At 43.5% G+C, this 21,536-nt stretch overlaps 1 long non-coding RNA gene and 1 pseudogene across 1 annotated transcript in view; one reads left to right on the top strand and one right to left on the bottom strand.

Annotated features, from left to right (window-relative positions):
- Positions 1 to 78: 78 nt before the first annotated feature.
- LOC134807162 (uncharacterized) overlaps positions 79 to 21,536 on the bottom strand; it is a 30,188-nt gene continuing 8,730 nt past the window's right edge. The window contains exons 2-3 of the long non-coding RNA XR_010146865.1: positions 12,295 to 12,381; positions 79 to 2,076 (exon numbers count right to left, since the gene is read on the bottom strand). This is a non-coding gene — a long non-coding RNA (uncharacterized LOC134807162). The remainder of the gene's footprint in view (positions 2,077 to 12,294; positions 12,382 to 21,536) is intronic.
- On the top strand, positions 18,799 to 20,649 carry LOC107966666 (heterogeneous nuclear ribonucleoprotein A3-like; annotated as a pseudogene).

Below are 21,536 nucleotides of genomic sequence, written 5' to 3'. Positions count from 1 at the left end.
TAATTTTGTCACAGCTTAAGGGCAGGTTTATAGAAGACCAAGACAAAAAAAAAAAAGCGTCATTTGATAATGAGAAGAAACTTTAAAAGAGCAACATTTTATTTGACAATTATTAAATTTTTATACCAGTGAAAACAGTTTAATTTTATAAAGACCTATAAAACAATCTCCTGTTGATACACTAGCCCTGTTCTTCAAAAACACATGCCTGAGGATATTTACTGGAACATTTAATATTAAGACCTCTGAAGTAATCTACAAGTCAATCTGTGGAATATTGGTTAAACAAATGATGGTACACTTCTACAGTAGAACCAAATGCAAGTGTTTCTTAATTAATTAATTTTTTATTTATAATTGAAAAAATGCAAATGTTGAAAAGGGTGATAGACCTCCTTGACAACTGCTGTGAAATCATGTCTAGCATAAATTAAGTATGGAAAAGCAAGTAACAGAGCATTAAACATCATTATTCAGCCATCTTTGCATAAATCAGTCTATCAATCTATGTTTCTCTGATTGTCTATGCAGGAAAAGTTCTAGAAAGAAGCCAATGTTCATGGTGGCCACCTCTGAGGAGTGTAGGAGCTGAGAGCAGAGGAGCTTTTCCTTTTTGTGTTGTAGTTTTCTATACTGCTTTAATTTTTCACGTTAGCATGTATTGTTTTCGTAAAGCTTTTTAATTAATTGGTTTAAAAGAGAAGGGGAGGGAAAGGCAAAAGAGCAAGCGGCCTGTTGGGGTGGAAAGCTAACTAATGGGGCATTGGCAATCTGGTTCTTAAAAGGAAATGGGACTCCTATGAAAATACAGAAAACCTCTGAAAATGCAGAAAGTCCAACAGTCACCACAAGGGAAACAGTTTTACCCACTGTGTTTTCTCAAATAAGTGAGCAATTGCCTAAAAATACTACACTGTGTGGTTGCATGTGTTCAGTCTCCACTCAGGATCCTGATGGCATCTCAATTACCTGATGCCAACTTCACTTTAACATTGACTTTTTATTTTAAAAACAAATTGCTGATCTTTGTCAGTGGAAAAGCTCTGAAGTATTTCGGTCCCTGCCACCTATCTGGAGGCCTCATGGGCTGCCACTGGAAACCTGTGGCTGTCAAGGACCATGAGAGTTCCAGGTGCAACGTGGGGATAGAAACTCCTAGGACCATCTCAGTGCTGAGCTCGCAAGGAAGCCCAACACAATGAGTGGTCCCTCTCCAGAAGCAGGCATGCTGACTATGTGACGGGATGCCTTGCGCATCTGCAGGAGAAGCCAGCCTGCTGGGTTAGGCCAAATCCCCGACTCTGCATAGTCATGGGTGGGAGGTCCTTGCGACGTGGGTTGGAGTAAGGAAGTTTTTGCAAAGAATGTAGGAATTCCACGATGCAGTGTCCAGTGCCCAAAGAAAGTCGGAACTTCATGAAGCCCCAAAAGTGAATCTAAGCATGCATCAAATTGAGTGGCCAGGGGGAAAATGCTAATATAAGACCTGGGTACAGATAGTGGGGTTAGGAACCCGAAGGATAAGGTGTGAGCAGGTGGGCTGAGACAAGTACGAGTAGTAAAGGGCTGGAAACAGTCTGTTTTTGTGGCCTGCCTTCAAGTTCCAGCCAGGGATTGGGTCCACTTAAAGCACCAGGAATGGGAGGTTTGCCCTCCCTTTGCAGGGCAGGGCTCTCGATGCCCTGTGTATTCTGGGCTATTGCTGAGGGGGATGCTGGGTCCCAGTGCTGGGAGCAGTATGGGAGCTCACATCTCCTGGGCCGCGCCCTCCTGCTTGCTTTGCTACAGCCTCGGCGCACTCCTTTGCTTGGCTGTGGATTTATTTATGTACCCAGGGTGCTGTGAATGAACACAAACTGCCGTGCTCCAACTAATGTTTCCGTACATACCAGCAGGGATGGTTAATTTTATGTAACAACTTGACTGAGCCACAGGATATCCAGACATTTGGTCAAATAGTATTCTGGGTGTGTCTGTGGGAGAGCTTCTCCGTGAGATTCACATCCAAGTTGGTAAAGTGAGTAAAGCAGATTGCCCTCTCCGGCGTGGCTGGGCCTCATTCAATCCATTGAAATCCTGAATAGAACACAAAGGCTGAATAAGAAACGCCTCTTATCTGACTGCCTTGAGCTGGGACCTCGGTCTTTTCCTGCCTTCAGACTCAGACTCTGGAACTACACCGAGGGCTCTCCTGCTGGCTCTCCAGCTTGCCAACTGCATATCTAGGGACTTTTCAGCCTCCATATTAAGTAAGCGCATTCCTTATAATAAATCTCTTTACATAAAGCTGTGCACAGTTGCTAACACCTATAATCCCAGCACTTTGGGTGGCTAAAGAGGGAAGAATGCTTGAGGCCAGGAGTTCAAGACCAGCCTGGGCAACATAGCAAAATCTCATCTCTACCAAAAAAAAAAAAAGTTTAATTAGCTGGACATGGTCATGCAGGCCTGTACTCCCAGCTACTTGGGAGGCTAAGGGAGGAAGAGCTTGAGCTCAGGAGTTCAAAGCTGCAGTGAGCTATGATCATGACACTGCACTCCAGCCTGGGCAACCGAGTGAAACCCTGTCTCAAAATAAAAAACTCTTTATACACACACATACACACACACACACACACACACTTCTGTTTTTCTGGAGAATCCTGGCTAATACATCTATTTGTACAGTTATCTTCCTAGGATAAATTGATAAGAGATTTCCCAAGAAAAACCTTCTAGATTTTCACACACACTCCCCAATTTCCATTCAGAAATGCTGTGTTCATTACCTTCCCAAACAGCCCTGCTTCTCATGTTGCTTCACTCCACCTGGGCATTGTTCCACATGTTCAATGCTAATTGACCATCTTGTTTAGGATTTTTTTTCCTTTTTGTGTGTGTGATCTGTGCTTATGTCGCTTGTCCATTTTTATCTAGTTGGTTTCTTAGGTCAGGTTGCCTAGGAAAGAGATTCTCAAACAGAGATGTGCATGCAGGATGTCTGGGGCTCTCAGAGCAATGCCTGGAGGAAGGGAGGGCAGCACGGCAGAAGCAGGGTAGAGGCAGGGTGGAGGCAGAGGCACAGAGCCCACAACAGGGGTGCCCTGGAGCTAGGACAGCCTTGCACAGGTGGGTCACACTGGAGGCAAACTACCACTTAGGGGGGTCTTCAACCCTGTAGGAGGCAGCTTTCTTCAGCAGAGGGCAATTCCTGGGAAAGGACTCACTGTGAGCCTTTAGCTGCCAACTTCTTGGCAGCTGGGGAATAGGAATTCAGTCCTGAAGGAGGGATGTAGGTATGGACCACAGCACCCACCACAATTAGAGTGTTGGTAGTTTTCATATTGGTTTGCAAAGCTCTGTGCATGTTGATAATATTCATCTTCTGTCTTATTTTTCCCAATTCAGCTTTATTTGAAATTTTTATTATAATATTTTCCATTCCGAAGAGTTTTTTCATTAATTTGAGTCAATTGTATCGCATTTTCCCTTAAGGTTTCTGATTCTAAAATCTTGGTTTGAGAAGCCTACCCCAGCCTAAAATTACAAAATTATTATCCTGCAATTCCTTGTAATGTTTTTATGGCTTTTTTATTTTACATATAATTAATCTGATAAAGATTTATACTTATTACTGTTGTAATTTTTGTTGCCAGTGTTTTGCCAAATAAGTAACGAGCTGGGCTAATGTGTCATACTGAGTAATAAACCCTGGCTATGCTGACTTAAACACCATTTTTATTAATTTTAGGAATCTTCCTGCATATATGCATCTGTTTCTGGATGCATGTTTCTGCTCTGCCTCTCCCCATTGATCAGTCTCCCCTGGGGTTGACTCAAGGCTATTCTGATCATTGAAACATGGTGATACTCTTTAATAGCTATAGCAATTACCAGACAATTGCTGTCTTTTCCAGAATTTTCTTGGCTTTCCTTGCATGTTTCACTTCCTGATAAACTTAGAACCCCTTGGCTAAGTTCTGAAAAGAAATTAAGTTAGGCTATTGACTAGAGTTATACTAAGTTTGCACATCAGTGGAAAGAGCTGACATCTTTATAACACTGAATGCACTCATCCTGGAGATTGTGCTATAATTTTATGTTTTAAATGTTATTTTTATTATGTTTTTATCAGGTTTAGGCCATCTCTGTTAAGGAGATTAGGAAACTTTATTCCTTTCTGCAACAGTTTCTGGAAGAGTTTCAATAAAATAAATATGTTCCTTAAGTTTCAGCCACATACTCTTAAATTTTGGTTATTATTCTCTAAATAGTCTGTAAGTGCAGTGCTGATTTTCTCTGTGATGTCAGGAGTTTGTTTTTTGGGTTTTTTTTTTTTAAGTATTCTGGGGTTTTCAAGGTGTGCCTGCTTACCCTTTTGCCATTTGTTTCCGGTTTTGTTCCATTTGAGAAACTCTTGAACATTGTGCAGGACCCACGTCTGCAGTTCTGTAGCTTTGTGCATTGCCGCAGCCGTCTGTGTGCCCCCTTCTGTGATCTTCCCTGGGAGTATCTGCACTCTCTGTATCGAACCTTGGCGCCTCATCTTCGTGTACATCCTCTGTGTGTATCTATAATTCTTCTTTTCCTGTGGGAGGACTTCTATGCTGTGCTTTAACAGCCACATGGCAATGACCAGCCAATCTTTTGCTCAGGCAAGTTTCTGCATCACCCAATCTGCTGATTGTGCCTTCTGTGCCATTTTTATTTTTGGCAACTGTGTTTTTCATTTTAAGTCCATGGACCGCTTGTCAAAGATCGTTCTCTTTCATAAACTTACATCTTACATTTTATTGAGAATCCAAGTCCAGATTTTCAAATGATTTCCCCTTTCTCTTGGAGTCAACCTGCTTCCTCGAGGAACATGTCAGGTGCACGGTGATTTTTTTTTTTTTTTTATATATATGTGGCCTGTTTATCCTTATAAAGGGAGGTCCAGGCAGCATTGGGAGAGGTCTGTCAGAGGTTGCTGGCTTCTGGTTAGACTTTCTCAAGCTAGGATCAAAGAATGGAGAAGTTGAAATTCCTAGGCATTCCGTTTTCCAGGTGAGTTTCCAGGAGCGTGTGGGGGAGGTGGGGATAAATTTAGAACTAGAGGTAGAGGTGACAGGAGGTTCCAGCTCAGTGCTGAGTGGTTTATGTCCTGTGTTTCTGGGGCAGTGCCTGTCATGGCTCTGTGACCAGGTGGTCTTGTAGGAGCAGCTCACCCCTGCCCCTGCATGTGGTTCCTATAGACAGCTCTCCCACAAAGGCAACGGTGAGCACGGCAGGGAGAGCCCTGAACTCTGTCATAGGGGTTCGCGTTTGGCTCCACCCTCCCTAGAATCCATATGTTTTCTCTGTGGCATTTTGCTCCCATTTCATAGAATTCCAGTCTTCTTGCCTTTTTGAGGACACCAGGCAGATGTTTTATAAAACATTCTTCTGTTTCCTGCAGAAAAAGGTTTTAGAGATCTGCTCTTTCTCTAAGTCCTCCATCCTCCAGATAACATGTTATGTTCTCTGAACTGCAGAGTTATTTCATGGGAACTTCTTTTTAATGTTTGCTCATATTTGAAAAAGGAAAAAAGTATATGCAAGCCTGGCATCTGCCAGCAGACACAGAGGGAAGATTGTCCTGGGCCAATACCCACTTCCTCCCCTTAGGGAGGTCAAAAGCCCCCCCAAAACCTGTACTGTCCAAGGACTGTCTGAGGGGCTGATAAATACAGCTCTTAGCAGAAGTTCTTCTTCAAAGCAGTTACTACTTAGATGGAGCTGGGTCACAGATCCTAAAGACAGTGACGTCCCCCTTGGACCACCAGTTTCTGTGATTAGAGAGTCAGATGCATTCTGTGGACCTTTTTAAGGTTCATGAGGAACAAAATCTACCCATCACATCATGTGCCACTCCCACTGCTGTAGTCTGAATGTTCGTGCTCTCCAAAAATTCACATGCTGGAAGTTAATGTGATGGTGTTAGGAGTGGGGCCTTTGGGATGTGACTAGGTCCTGAGTGTGGGTCCTGATTGGGACCCCTGAGAGCTGCCGGCCCCTTGCTCCATGTGAGGGCACAGCCAGAAGGCACCACCTAAGCCCCAGGGAATGGGCCCTCACTAAATATCACATCAGACTTCTCGGCCTCCACAACTGTAAGAAATAAATGTCTACTGTTTATAAGCCACACAGTCTGTGGTATTTTGTCATAGCAGCCAGAATGGACTAAAACACCCATCTTTTCTTCTCTCGCTTTCTCTTTTTCAAAACAAAAATAATAAGCATATATTGCTCTATGCAAAGCAGCAGGCTAGGGACCCTGTATGCATTATTCCATTTAACTATTATGGCCACTCTATAGAGATAAATGCTATGATTATCAACCCCATCTTATATGATAGAGGGGAAAACAGCTCAAAAAGGTTTAGTCAATTAGCAGAGGCCACACAGCTTGTAACTGACAACCACGGAATTCAATCCTGATTATCATTCATCAACCCATTTTGAAGGGGCTCTGAAATCTGAGACAGCACAGCCTTCATGCCACCTTTTGCCCCACTGTGTCATGGCCTGGGGGTTGGTGTCTCAGGATGGATTAACAAAAGTAGGACTATGGGAGGCAGAGGGAGCAGGCAGGGGAATGGCACAGCTCTCCTCTGCACCTATTATATAACTGTAATTATGTAACTGTGAGGTTTGGGGATGGCTGTTTCCACTCTCTTAGTTGTTCTGACTTTTAGCTCTCCTAGCTAAACTGCAGCCACCACCAACAGCAGTAACGACAAAGGAACATGGGTTCCCACTGTACATGGTGTTCCCACCTCCAGTGTCTCTGTTGGCCTCACAACCTGCTGGGTATGCAGGACAGGGAAAATTGAGTGGAGAACTGAGACCCATTCCTGTCTTATCCCAAATGTTATATGCATTTTCTGTTATTGGCCATTTATAAGGTAAGCCCCACCAGTGGCTAAGAGGAAGGAACCAGGAAGTGTGTCCTGGAAACTACAGGAACAGATCAGGTGATGATGGTGAACTCTGCCCATCAATTGTCTGTGGTTATACCTCTAAGAGAAGCAAAGTTTTGGGGAGCCCTCGCCCAGCTCTCCCTCCCTGGGACCCCTGCCTGTTGGCATAAAGAAGACCCAGCGACCATGGCGGGAAAGATGTGTGATATCTCAACATTTAAGAAAGATTTCAACCGCTTGTGTGAAAAAGCTAAGCTGCCTCCCAGAGTCCAAGCAGTTAAGAATCACCCTCATTAAGGCTTTATTCTCACAAACTCATATATAACAAAGATGGAACATCTGTTACTCTCTTGGGAGATGCATTTCTTTATAGATATCTGGCCACACAGCAAAATCCTGGCCACTCCAAAATTGAATCCATTAAGTGTGCTTAGCGGCTGAGCTCCCCGTAGAAACAGCAAAGGATTTGTGGGCTGGCAGACATACTTAAAGCTCCTGACAGGGCTAAGAAGGGACTGGGGAGGGGGGCCTGAGGGAGAAGGGCATCCTTCAAGCCACCTCAGCTCCTCTAGTTAAGACTTTGGGTATAAGCATTCCTCTCCAACATTAAAATCTATTAAAACCTATTTTGGCAAATTATACAATTTACTTCTGGGTTTTCTCTTAGAAATTGCAGAGGCCAGACATGGGCAGGCTGCCTAAACTCCTGATTCCTCACAGTCCTGGTGGTGAAGTTCCGGGCACCTGTCTGTATGAGAAAGCCCCTGCAGTCCTCTTTTTATGTGTCTCCAATTTGAGATGAGTTGCTTCCTTTCGCTTTTGTTAGATCTGTTCTTTCTCTTACTGGATGAGGAGGAAGTTGTTGTTTTTCCAGTTCCTTTCGGGGAAAAAGGCATGAAGTAACAAGAAACAGTTACCTGGACCTCATGGAAATTTCACCATCATTTCGGGAATGTCCCCTTGGGGCCTGATCACTTCCTGTCTCCCCATCTATTCCTGATGGCAAATGTTTGTGGTTGTTTGCTTCCTTGTTTGTTTGTTTACTCTTTGAACCATCTCCCTCAGACCACCTCCTTCAGGAAGGTCTGTCTCCTGGTCTCCATGTTACTGGCAGAAATGCCCACCATGATGTATCCCAATACTCCCTCCATAGTGCACGAAATTCATTTGAGAATAAAAGTCTGGAAGAAGCAACCTCAGCTCCTCTGGTTAAGACTTTGGGTGTCAGCATCTCCAACGTTAAAACCTAATTTGGCAAACTATACAAAGTCTGAAATCAGGGAAAATGAGAGTATCTATTTGTTCTTGAAGAACTAAATACACAGATTGTCCACTTAGTCTCTGAAAAGCAGGCAGTAGAACATCCAGGGTGTCAGTCAGCATAGACTAAGTTATGCTGTAGTAACAAACAACCTCTAAATGTCAGTGGCTTAAGACAACAAAGATTTCTATCTTGCTCATGCTGCATGTTCATTTCAGGCTATCAGAGGGGCTCTGTTCCTCACTGAATCCAGCCTGATGGGGCCGTCAATATCTACAAGATTTCAGTCACTGTGCCAGAAGGCAAAACACTGTAGAGAATCCCACCCTGGCAATTAAAAGCTCTGATCTGGAGGTGAAGCATCACTTTGACCCATAACTTATTCTCCAGAAATAGCCACATAGCTATACCCAACCACGAGGGGACTGAGAAGAGCAGTCCTGCCATGCACCGAGAGAGAGGGAAAAGAAGAAAATATAACAAACGGCATGAATGATGGCCATGCCCAGCTGCCAGTCCCAGGCCAGTGAGCCCCTACAAGGATACCCAGAGAGTTATACCCCAGGAGAAGGGTATGATGACGCTCCGGGGGAGCAACTTTGTGGTTTTAACTTTTCTTTTTTTTTTTTTTTTCTGCATTTGCAAGCTAATTGAGGTCAGTGTTCTTCCTGGAGTCAAACTATCTGTACAGGGCAGGCTGTGCTAGCTGGCAAGCAACAGACAGTAACTTCAGAATTCTCCAACTCCTTTTCAATTAAATGGGGGAGTCAGACTACATATCTCCAGAATCGCTGTTGTTCTATAATGTTGTATATGTAAATTATTAAGAAAAAATAATTTTCACTCCCACTGTTGCTTAAAATAATCCAATCTTCTCAACCAGCGCCTCATTTTCTCCAAGCTCCTCAATGTTGGAATTTCTTGGATCAAGCCCTGGAGCCTCTTTTCTCACTCACTGCCCTTCCCCTGGGCAGTCTCCTCCCATCCCCAATGCGTGCAACCTCCACATGACACCTTCAGAGGTCCCAACAGACATACTCAGAGACTTTCCCTGTGTCTCCATTTGGATTTCTCACAGATCTCAAATTAAAATGTCCCAAATTTATGGCCCCTCCCACCCCACGCCAACCCAGTCCTCTTTCAAAGTCATCCAGCTCCATAAGCCAGTTCCTGTGCTCAAGACCAAGGAGTTATTGTGGACACCTCCTTCCCTCTCATTCAGTCCAATAGTTCCATCCAATAATTCTGATCTACGCTTCCTCTAAAAGAGCTCAACCCATTCCCTCTTCTCCACCCCAACCCCACTACCCTAAGCCAAGCTGTCATCATCAGTTTCCTGGACTCCCGCAACCATCCCCTCCTGGTCTTTGTGCTTCTGCTCCCATCCCTCCCCAGTCCCTCTGGACACGGAAGTCAGAATGGCATTTTACAGAATGAACTAGATCACACCACTAGTGTAAACTCTCCGGTGGCTTCCTGTAACTTAGGATAGATTCCCAGTCCCCCCAGATCCTTGCCACCTGCACTGCACACCCTCACACCATATCCCTTGCCACCCTTCTCCTTGCTCATGAGGTAGACCCACTGCCCTTTCCTGCTTGAAACATCAGCCTTCTCCTGCCTGTGAACTTTTTCCATTGCGCTGGCTTGTCCCGACAGACTTTGCTTTGCATCTCTGCCTGGTCTGTTCTTCCTCTTCCTCCAGACGCCCACCTAATGGCCATTCCTTCTGGAGGCTTTCTCTGGCCGCTCACCACCATCTCAGCCTTCTTAGCTCACTCTTTTCATTCCCCCCATGTTGTTCATCACACATGTAATTATACATTTATTTCTACCATTACTCACACACTTTCCCTACTATGTTGTAAGCCCCACAAGGGCAGGGCCATGCCTGTATTGTTCATCACTCTGTCCAGCCCTCTTTCACCAAAACTAGCATAGGTTTTGTCACATAATAAACATCAATAAATACCTATATGTTAAGTGAATAATTCTACTTACATAACCCCTGGAAGATTATAACTAAGATGATTTCTAAGCTCATTCAACTTGTTACCAAAAAATGCAAACAATACAGGCACAGAGCTGCCTACTACAACACTATTTGTAATAGAAAAAGACGGATATAACCCCAGTGTCCATCATGGGGGACCCAGTGTCCATCACGGGGGACAATGTGAATAAACTGTGATACACCCACACAATCGAGGACTGTGCTGCTGTGAAAAGAAGCAAGAAAGGTCTGCATATATTAAAGACAAAAGGCAAGGCGCCAAATAGCAAGTGTAGCGCGATATCTTTTGTCTAAGACAGAAGTCAGTATAAATATGTGAGTGCCTGTTTTGTTTTTAAAATGAAATGAAGAAAACAAAACTTAATTTTTAAAAAATGGTTACCTGTGAGAGAAGGAGAAAATAGGAAGCAGGAAACAGGAACAGAGCTCGATTGCTCAGAGGGCACCTGCTTTAGAGTTCTGACTTTGGAATCTTGTGGATGTGTTACATCGTTACAAAATAAAATTCAACCAAAATGGGAAAAAATGATTACAAATCAAAAGAAAATAAATGAACCTAACTATATATTAGGTTGGTGTTTAATGACATTGGACCGGATAAGAGGGAAGTAAAGAGAAAAATTACTTTAAGTAAGTTTAAGACACAGCTATGGAACTGTTCATCCCTACAGGAATATATCTTAAGGACAAAAAGAATACAGAGAAATTTCAAATAGTATTCTGTAGCCTTATTTTTTATTAATAACAAGTGGTGCTGTTGACATTGTTATTTGAACCTACACAAACACAAACACACACACACACACATCACCACAATGTTATTAGGAATCAAGAACTTTTCGTGTAAAAGTAAAGAAAATTAACATTAAGTCAAAGAAGTTAAGATCCCTGTAATTTTAAATGTGACTTAGAAATACAAGTAAAGGGCTGGATGCAGTGGCTCACACCTGTAATCCCAGCACTTTGGGAGGCCAAGGTGGGCAGATTGCTGGAACTCAGGAGTTCAAGACCAGCCTGGACAACATGGTGAAACCCCATCTCTACTAAAAAACACAAAAATTAGCCAGGAGTGTGGCACACATCTGTAGTCCCCAGCTATTGAGGGGGAGGCATGCTGAGGCTGGAGGATCACTTGGGCAGGAAGGTGGGAGAGAGGGTTGCAGACCCCAGATAGTGCCACTGCACTCCAGCCTGAGTGATAGAAGTGAAACGCTGGCTCAAAAAAAAAAAAAAAAACAGAAATGCAAGTAAAAACTCATGATGTACTTTTATTTTTAAATAAAATAAATACATATTTTCTAGCCCAGTAAAAATATTATTTCCTTGATTTCAAAAAAAAAATACCCAGAAGCAATGAAAACCAAGTAGTATACAGACTTTAGTTTATAAATATTTGTCCTAGGAATCCACTGGGGGAAAAAAAGTCTGATTCCAGGTCTCATCGGAAATTGTAGGAGATGCAAGAAAGCTAACTAAGACTATCAGGGAAATGTCAAAAAGACAGAGAGGCCAGTCCAAACGGATTCTCACTGGCCGAGGATGGCATAATTTAAGCATCAAAAAGAACAATGATTGCAACCAGTCAAACTATATCAAAGAAGTTAAATTCCATGAGTTCATAATAATAGCATTGGTCACACTGGAGATTGCTAGAACACCAAATTGTTATTCTGAAAACTGATATATAAATGGAAAGAATAGAGCATTTATCTGGACTTTCTTGTACAAACTATTTTCAGGGGAAACTAATTAGTTGATGACCAAAAGTTCTTATTCACAGAATTATTTCAGCTAACAAATGCAGAAATCATTATTGTGTGAGGATATCAGCATTTCATAACCCTAATAAAATAATGAATCTGGCAATGACCATGATTAGCTGCCAAATCCTTAGGGGACAGCTGGTGAGAAATTTCTTGCAGGATGGAGGAGGCTGACATCACCTAATCCCACTGATGAATCTACACATCCCGAAGGAGAGACCTCAGCCTCCCAGTGCCCCTGTGAGCTGCAGCAGGAAGAACACAGCAATAAGTGGGAAATAGTTTTGCAAAAACTTCCAAATCTGATCAAGCCTCTAGATCTAATTATTAACTTACCCAGAACAAGATAGAGGAACAGCACCACAGGGTGTAGTCAGGCAAATCCACAGTGTAGAAAATTCTGCAGGGCAAATGACTGAGTTTCTTCAACATATAAATAACAAGGAGAAAAAAGAAGAACGGAGAACTGTTGGTTGAGATAGATAAATATGTTCATACACACCAAATATAAGATGTACACTTGTTTATTTCCTTTTTTAATCACCTGAAGAGAATCAGGAAAATTTAAGTATTGACCGAATATTCGATGATATTTAGGAATTATTTTTCATATTTCTAGTTTGATAATGGTAAAAATTTTTTTTTTAGTCTCTTTCACTTAGAGACACATAGTTAAGCATTTATGACTGAAATGGTATAAAAATCTGGATTGTCTTTTAACTAATTCAGTGGGAGGAAGGGAGAACTAAAGCAGGGATGGGAGGATATAAGTGAAACAATAAAAAAATTGTGGACAAATGCTTATATCTACTCTCCACAGATACTAATAAATTAGTTCTTTTTTTTTTTTTTTTTTTTTTTTTTTGAGACAGTCTCACTCTGTCACCCAGGCTGGAGTGCCGTGGCGCAATCTCGGCTGACAGCAACCTCCGCCTCCCAGGTTCAAGCGATTCTCGTCTCATGCCTCAGCCTCCCGAGTAGCTGGGATTACAGGTGCATGCCACCATGCCCAGCTAATTTTTGTATTTTTAGTAGAGACGGGGTTTCACCATGTAGGCCAGGCTGGTTTCAAACTCTTGAGCTCAAGTAATCTGCCCACCTCCGCCTTCCAAAGTGCTGGGATTACAGGCGTGAGCCACCACACCCGGCTGAATAGTTCTTAATTCTATCCAAAAATAAGAATCACATACAGTTTCATGACAATAATTTTAATTTTTAATTTAAGATTACTTAAAATATATCCTAAATATTTTCCTCACCCCAAGCACAATGGACTGACAAAACCAACAGCCCCTCCCTGCAACCCTAGGGTTCCTTTTGGGGAAACAGCAGCTGAACTGAGTAGATCGCTGGGTCACCATGTCTCCCCAACCCCCAGCCTCAAGCCCCAGCCAGGTGTGCAGTCACACGGCTGCTCCTGTAAGGTCAGAAACCCAGTTACCTGACCACCCAGCTGCAGGAGTGTGGTCTCCTCCGCTCCAAGCAAATCTTGAGGGCTCAACACAATGTTTTCTGCTAATTTTCTTGACATTTTATGCCTATACCAACCTTTTAGATTGGAGATTCAAGGTAGACACCTTTCCCTGCTCCTTCTTGTTAAACCAACCCCCACCCCTTTTAGAATTCTTAGCCATATCCTTTTCCTGAAAGACTCTTGCCTTGACAATTTGGTTGAGACGTTCTCTCTGTCTTCCTGGCACGTGGAATAACCAACACCTCTAACAACAGAGGTATTGTTGCTCATTGCTTGTCGAACTTAGCCAATCTGAAATCACTGTCACCACAGACAACAGGCTTCTAAAGATTTGGGACAGACAAAAAAGCCAAAAATCCACCATCTATTCAGCACCAAGAGCCCTGTGGCTGCTTAAGCACAGTGGACAATCAGTGATTGAGACACTGCTGGCCAGTGGCTGTCCTGTTCATGGTGACCTGTCACCCTGCTCAGGGACACAGGATGGTGAAATAGAGCCAGCCTGAGCTTTGAAATTAAACAGATATTGGTTTGGAATCAAATCAGCTTCTAACTATGTATTTTAATTTGGGCAATAACTTTTGCTTCCTGAGCCTCAGGTTCTTCCTTTGTGAGCTTGGTGATCTTGCCCCACTGGATTGCTGTAAAACAGCACATGCGGCCGGAGGCAGTGGCTCACACCTGTAATCCGAACATTTTGGGAAGCCGAGGCAGCGGGATCACCTGAAGTCAGGAGTTTAGGACTAGTCTGGTCAACATGGTGACCCTGTCTCTACTGAAAATACAAAAATTAGCAGGACATGGTGGCAGGTACCTGTAGTCCCAGCTATTCGGGAGGCTGAGGCAAGAGAATTGCTTGAACCTGGGAGGCAGAGGTTGCAGTGAGCCGAGATCACGCCATTGCACTCCAGCCTGGGTGATAAGAGCGAAACTCCGTCTCAAAAAAAAAAAAAAAAAGACAGATGCAAGACCTGAGCACTAAGCCCCAGTGTGAGGGCCCTGGCAAGGGTCTTCATAAATTCCAAAAGGGCTACTTTGGCAGCCAAAGTGGATTTTTCTGGAACATTATGTGCATGCTCGAAGTAAACAGTTTAATTCATCTTCTCATCTTGTTCCAGAAGTCCTCATTTATCTTTTGGGGTTTCCGGCCTCACTCTCCAGCCCTGGAAGCCTTTGACCCCAGCCCCCTTCTGAGTTCAGGGCTCTTGCATTCAGTGGATCATGCGGCATCCCACATCCCCAGTCACTTATCTCGATAAGGCACCGTGGGAGGGAAAGCTTTGGCAAGGACCATTGCGTCTGCGACAGGGGTGCAGAACGAGGGAGGACAGTTACAAGGTTCTGCAGCTCTCTACTCATCTGAAAATGATGAACCATTTCCTGCCAAGACCAAGCAACTTGCTAAGTAATGATCTGGTAATGGCATCTGCTGTCCTCTGCCCAGCACATTTGTCTTCCTGTGTGGACACAGGAAAGGCTATAAATTAAGTCCGGCACTCTTGCTCATCCCAAGGGTTCCTAGTTTGCTGCTGTTTTAAGGCCTGGTGGCTTGGAGTAGGTGCCAGTGGTGAAGGGTGCATGTGTTTGACAGGAGTTCCCAGGGATGTCTGGGGCAGAGGGCTGCCCTCAACCTTAGTTGAGGGCCGATAATGGGCCAAGAAGAAATGGACAAGGTCTCATTCCATTCAATCCCCTGGGCAACTCCAGGAGAGGGATAAGCTGGGCAGGATTACCGCCATTTGGGAGTGAAGAAACTGATGTTCAGAGCGGGTAAGTAATGCATTCAAGGTTGCACAACTAGTAAATGCTTCATCGGAGATTTCGACACAATCAGTTTGATTCCAAAACCACTATTTGTAACCACTGTGGTACACACTCCTAAACAAAGCCAGCGACTGTAGAATCTAAACAATGCAATTGGAGATACATACACATGTGGACAATTATGGCCATAATATACACAAAATTCAGGGTTTCATGGAAGGGAGGAATGGGATCTTGGAAGAACACAAAGATAGCTTCTCAACTTGAGTGGTAAGTTCATGGATGTTCATGTTATATTGGATTTCATAACTTCTGTGTGTGTGTGTGTGTGTGTGTGTTTGTGGGTGTAGCAAACAGTATATAAAGAAAATATCTAATGCCTTTTTCAAGACCCAAACAGATGCCCTCAGGGTGAATAATTTTCACCAAGAAAGGTAAAGAAATTTATTCATCAGAATTATTGTACTGAATATGATACTAGGTGCTATTAGAGATTTAAAATACAGTTCCTGTCTGCCTGATATAATATAAGGAGCTGAGCCTAATGGGTATGAGAAATCACTTTAGAGGTTTCGCAGAGGTCATCTGACCATTAATTTACTTTAAACGGATTTTCTCTAATCTAGAGAAAGGATGCTCAGAAAAAGACTAGAATCGCAAGCGCACTCCCTGGGCTGTGCTTTGTGGGTTGGGGCCTGACTCTCGCCGGGTGGGAGAGCTCCTGGGAGCTCTATTCCTGCTGCCCCGGCATCAGCAGCCATGGGGCTCAAGGAGACCATGGGTTGGGGAGGATCATGTGTCTCTCTCTGCTTCTTAAATCCTTTTGCAAAGGAGAGGAAAGGCCCTCTTCAGGATGGACCATCCCCAATGGTAAATCACAGTCAGTGCCATCCATGAGCATAGGAGCTGTTCACTGTGGCAAATACGAATTTAGTGTAAGTGCTCATCTTGGCTCCCCTGGTGGAAGGGCAGGTCCTTGAAGACAGGCACATCCCACCACGTACAGCCTGGAAACTCCCTCAGAGTGCAGGTGCAAACGCATGTAAAATCATTGTAAAATTAATGCAGTGATGGCTGCCTTTGGCATCGCTGCATCCCCTATCCTAGAGAATTTCAGTGCCTGCTCACCTAGGCCTGGGCCTGGGCCCCACAGACAACACTTACCCTCGGGATTCCCCCCAGCCCCCTCTCTACCTTCTGCCACCACCAATATCTCTCACATCTGATAATTATTTCTTCCTCTGGATGTGACAAGTGCTATCTCAGAAATCGGGCGGCAATATGTTCATGGCTAATAAGCCACTAGCAGCAGTGGGTATGCAGGACCCCAGGCACTTTCCACTCTGGGCTACCTCAGAGGCAGGGTGTTGCACAGTGGTTTGGGATGGGCCAGAACCACAGCCTTCTCATTCCGTCCTTCCTCACCCCCAGAGCATAAAGTAGCCCTATTCCTAAATGCAATGCTCTTTCAAACACCAGCTGCACACAATTGAAAATAGCCTGAGAAAGCCTGTTGTACAAGCGTTCACACCCCTGCCCATTCAGAGTGGGATGAAGAGCAAATGACACGTGCTCCCAGCTGGCCCTGAGGCTGGACACAGCCTGGACTGAGCCAGTGTCCTTGCCCCCAAAGAGGAGGCTTCCCCTGGCCTCACAGACATCTGAATTGTCTGATACTTTCCATCCCACACACTGTTTATGGCCCATCCACTCTCCTTTTTATTCCCAGAATGATATCTCCAGAACAAAGGAGAGAGTCAGTGGACAGCTTTGTGTTGACACACATAAGTAAATGGGAGCTGGGAAGGACAAGTGGCATGAGGAGGGAGAATCCGCCTGGGAGCGGATTCCCCTGGGCAGGGAGGTCGGCAATGATGGTGGCACAGTGGGGGCCCGAGTGTGCCCTGAAGGTAAATTCCCCGTGGAGCACACCAACAGTTGCTGACCTGCATGTAAAAGTTTGCTCTTTGATTCCTTTGCTAGGGCTTCACTCAGGCACACAACTTCATGCTTGCTATTTGTTTTTGTTTGTTTGTTTTTTGAGAAGGAGTCTCGCTCTGTCGCCCAGGCTGGAGTGCAGTGGCGCGATCTTGGCTCACTGCAAGCTCCACCTCCTGGGTTCATGCCTCAGCCTCCCGAGTAGCTGGGACTACAGGCACCCACCACCACGCCTGGCTAATTTTTGTATTTTTAGTAGAGACGGGGTTTCACCGTGTTAGCCAGGATGGTCTCGATCTCCTGACCTCGTGATCCACTCACCTTGGCCTTCCAAAGTGCTGGGATTACAGGCCTGAGCCACCACGCCCAGCCCACTGATATTTGTTATGTAATCAACTAATGACAAAAGAGTGCAGAGGCATGATGAGTGTTACATCTGCCAACTGCTGGGTTGTCTGAATAGATTCTCAAGCGACCATCTGAGGCCCACTCAGAAGTTTCAGTAGTGCCAGAAGGTCTTGACCTATTATTTTTAAATCAAGTAATTCTTAGGGTTTTTTTTAAGTAACTCAAACTAGGAAAAAAACGAGTCCTGGATAACCATTGTGTAGCAGCATCACTGCCAAGCCATTTGCAATAACAACTTCCCAGAAGCTCTTATCTGCCCCCAAATTACTCTTATCTGCCCAAAAGTAAAGAAAGTTTCAATTCAGCAAGTCAGAGCAATTCACAGAGAAGAAGCAATGCACTGACCTCTGGCACAGAAAACTAGAAGTTGGTCCTTCTCCATTTCTTCTGTTAACCAAGGTTCTCTTGGCATTTAATTTTACAAGGGCCAGAGACAACTCCAGGGATCTCAATGCAATCCTGCTTCTGGATGGGACAGAGAAGGCATCAGCCGCACAGGAGAAAATCACAGCTGTCCTTTCATTCTGTTCAAGCACACATGAAGCTCCTTCTAGGTTCATCCACTGTGTGCCAAACACCTGGGACAGTCAGAGAAGAATAATGATGCCAGCCTTCTAAGAGCTGGCAGACCAGTGAGAGGGCAGGCTCAAGACATGGCAGAGTCAAACACAGACAGAAAGCTATGATATCTCAGAGGAAGATGGTGAGATTTGGAAAGCTCCCAGAGAAGATGGGACTGGAGCTGGGCTGCTTAGCACTGAAACAGTGGATTTGGGGAGAATATTTGCATGCAAGTAAAATATGCAAAAAATGTTCAAAGAACAACCAAAAGTGGTAGAAATGTGGAGTGAGAAATACTGAAATGTCCACAGCTCAGGAAAACATGTTTTCCAACCAGCATCCCTGACCATTCCCCCATCCCCAGGTCTAGGGCATCTAGAGCACCAAAATTACCAGCAACTCTCATCTTTCCTGACCCCTCCTTACTTCACTTTTGATCTAAAAGTACATTCCGGCCTCATCTAACCATTTAAAAAGCCATTTTCAGGTCCATGTCAGTGGCTCAATTGAGATACTGCAAGACAGTGTGGTTTTTCCTGAAGTCACAACAAGTTATCGATGAAGTTCAGAGTAAGTCCTGAACTGCAGAGGGAAAGTGTGCTGATCCAGGCAGAGTTGCCTAAATGAAAACGCTGGCCACCTTCCTCTCGGTCCCATATTGATCTCGAGTTGGAAGAGGTGAGTCCTGTCTCAAAATGGAGGTAAAACCACCGCCTGGTTGCCCCCAGCCCGACTCCGGCAGTCGCCATCGCCGCTGGGGGGAGGAGGGCCATGATCCAAAGGGACCAGAGCAGCTGAGAAACTGTTTATTGGTGGTCTGAGCTTTGAAACTACAGATGATAGTTTAAGAGAACATTTTGAGAAATGGGGCACACTCACAGATTGTCTGGTAATGAGAGACCCCCAAACAAAACGTTCCAGGGGCTTTGGTTTTGTGACTTATTCTTGTGTTACAGAGGTGGATGCAGCAATGCGTGCTCGACCATTCAAGGTTGATGGGCGTGTAGTGGAACCAAAGAGAGCTGTTTCTAGAGAGGATTCTGTGAAGCCTGGTGCCCATCTAACAGTGAAGAAAATTTTTGTTGGCAGTATTAAAGAAGATACAGAAGAATATAATTTGAGAGACTACTTTGAAAAGTATGGCAAGATTGAAACCATAGAAGTTATGGAAGACAGGCAGAGTGGAAAAAAGAGAGGATTTGCTTCTGTAACTTTTGATGATCATGATACAGTTGATAAAATTGTTGTTCAGAAATACCACACTATTAATGGGCATAACTGTGAAGTGAAAAAGGCCCTTGCTAAACAAGTGATGCAGCCTGCTGGATCACAGAGGGGTCGTGGAGGTGGATCTGGCAATTGTATGGGTCACAGAGGAAACTTTGGAGGTGGTGGAGGTAATTTTGGCCATGATGGAAACTTTGGTGGAAGAGGAGGCTATGGTGGTGGAGGTGGTGGCAGCAGAGGTAGTTATGGAGGAGGTGATGTGGATATAATGGATTAGGAGGTGATGGTGGCAACTATGGCAGTGATCCTGGTTATAGTAGTAGAGGCGGGTATGGTGGTGGTGGACCAGGATATGGAAACCAAGGTGGTGGATATGGTGGCGGTGTTGGAGGATATGATGGTTACAATGAAAGAGGAAATTTTGACAGTAGTAACTATGGTGGTGGTGGGAACTATAATGATTTTGGAAATTACAGTGGACAACAGCAATGAAATTATGGACACATGAAAGGGGGCAGTTTTGGTGGAAGAAGCTCGGGCAGTCCCTATGGTGGTGGTTGTGGATCTGGTGGTGGAAGTGGTGGATATGGTAGCAGAAGGTTCTAAAAACAGCAGAAAAGGGCTACAGTTCTTAGCAGGAGAGAGAGCGAGGAGTTGTCAGGAAAGCTACAGGTTACTTTGAGACAGTCGTCCCAAGTGCATTAGAGGAACTGTAAAAATCTGTCACAGAAGGAACAATGATCCATAATCAGAAAAGTTACTGCAGCTTAAACAGGAAACCCTTCTTGTTCAGGACTGTCATAGCCACAGTTTGCAAGAAGTGCAGCTATCGATTAATGCAATGTAGCGTCAATTAGATGTACATTCCTCAGGTCTTTTATCTGTTGTAGCTTTGTCTTATTCTTTTTCTTTTCATTACATCATGTATATTGCCCTGTAAATTGTGGTAGTGGTACCAGGAATAAAAAATTAAGGAATTTTTAACTTTTCAATATCTGTGTAGTTCAGTTTTTCTACATTTTAGTACAGAAACTTTAACAAAATGCAGTTTTGAAGGTGTTTCCTTGTGAGTTAACAAGTAAAGAAGATCAATTGTTAATTACTGTTTTGTATAAATTTTGCTAAAGTTAACTGTAAAGAAACACCTGCTGACTTGCAGTTTAAGGGGAATCTATTCTCCCCATTTCCAAACCATGATATGAATGGGCGCTGTAATGTGGAGAGAACAGATAATTTGTGTGTTTGCAATGTGTGTTTTAGGTAAATAGGATTGGGTATTTAAATTAGCATTTGTGAATTTAATAGCATTAAGATTACCTTCAAATAAAAAAGTATCAAAATTTCTTTTTGGTTTTTGTGCACTTTCTTTTAAAATGTAATCACATGATTTTAGTGTGTTAGACTTGCTGAGTCCTAGCTGTGTTTAGAACATCTCCATTCTACATTTACCTTGGTCAAATTTGAACTGCTGCCATAGGTTTTGGGTGTAAAGAATGTTTACTGCCCTCCATTTAAATTCTGAAAAGGTATAGTGGATGTTTTCCCTCTCCTACGTTAGAAACCATTCTTAAAAACTTTTCAAAATATAGAACCATTAAGCCTGCTATATCTGAGCAAATTAGTGGGTACCTTTTTTTCTTTTTTAAAGCACAAGAGGCCCATAAATCTTGAGTTATTTGCATTAGTTTACATTTTTTGATACAAGTTTTCAGACCAAGAGAATAAAAATCATGCGTTATTAAACCCCTAGCTGGCTGGCATGCTTTCCTGTTTGTACTGTATACATTTTGCTGGATGAAACCAAGGATAGTTTAGGTATAATTGTCCAAAATAACCTAACTGCAGCAGAAATGTAGGACAGTTGCTTAGTACAGGCTTCTCACTTCCTACAGACCTGAATTCAAATTTGGATAATCTGAGCTATTAAATTCCCAAAGACAAAGAACACATTCTTATTTCTTGTGTGTATTTCAACATAAATCATGTTGTTACCAATTTGTTGGGAAGGCCCTGGTTGAGAAGAGTTTTAGATAATAAGGCTGTATATATATAGATATATACCAATGTCTATATATAGAGATATTTTATATATATATATACAGGTATATATATGTGTGTGTATATATATATAGGTATATACGTATATACATATATATATATATATGGATATATACCCATGTCTACTGTTTTGCATCAGCTAGTGCTT

This window comes from Pan troglodytes, chromosome 8 (assembly GCF_028858775.2).
Source record: "Pan troglodytes isolate AG18354 chromosome 8, NHGRI_mPanTro3-v2.0_pri, whole genome shotgun sequence".
Taxonomy (NCBI): Eukaryota; Metazoa; Chordata; class Mammalia; order Primates; family Hominidae; genus Pan; species Pan troglodytes.
The sequence above is the reverse complement of the archived record's forward strand: the minus strand, read 5'-3'. Positions and strand labels throughout refer to the sequence as shown.